The following is a 416-nucleotide window of genomic DNA, read 5'->3' on the forward strand; positions in this document are numbered from 1 at the left end:
TAGCTCTGTGTGAAGCCTCATGCTAAGGGGTGGGGGCAGTTAGGGGACAGGGAGCAGGGTGGGTTGGATGGAGGGGTAGGATCCCAGGGGGCGGTTAGGGGCGGGGGGGTTGGATGGGGCATGGGAGTCCTGGGGCGGCGGTTAGGGGCGGGGGGGGTCTCGGGAGGGGGTGATCAGGGGACAAGGAGCAGGGTGGGTTGGATGAGTCAGGGATTCTGAGGGGGGCAGTCATGGGGCAGGAAGTAGGATGGGGTAGATGGGGGCAGGGGCTAGGCTGTTTAGGGATGTCATAAACATATAGCTAAGGGTTAATGTCTCTTTCACCTGGAAAGGGTTAACAAACAACACCTGACCAGAGGACCAATCAGGAAACAAGATACTTTCAAATCTCAAGGGAGGGAAGCCTTTGTTTGTGG

Source organism: Chelonoidis abingdonii, chromosome 16 (genome assembly GCF_003597395.2).
Source record: "Chelonoidis abingdonii isolate Lonesome George chromosome 16, CheloAbing_2.0, whole genome shotgun sequence".
NCBI classification, from domain to species: Eukaryota; Metazoa; Chordata; order Testudines; family Testudinidae; genus Chelonoidis; species Chelonoidis abingdonii.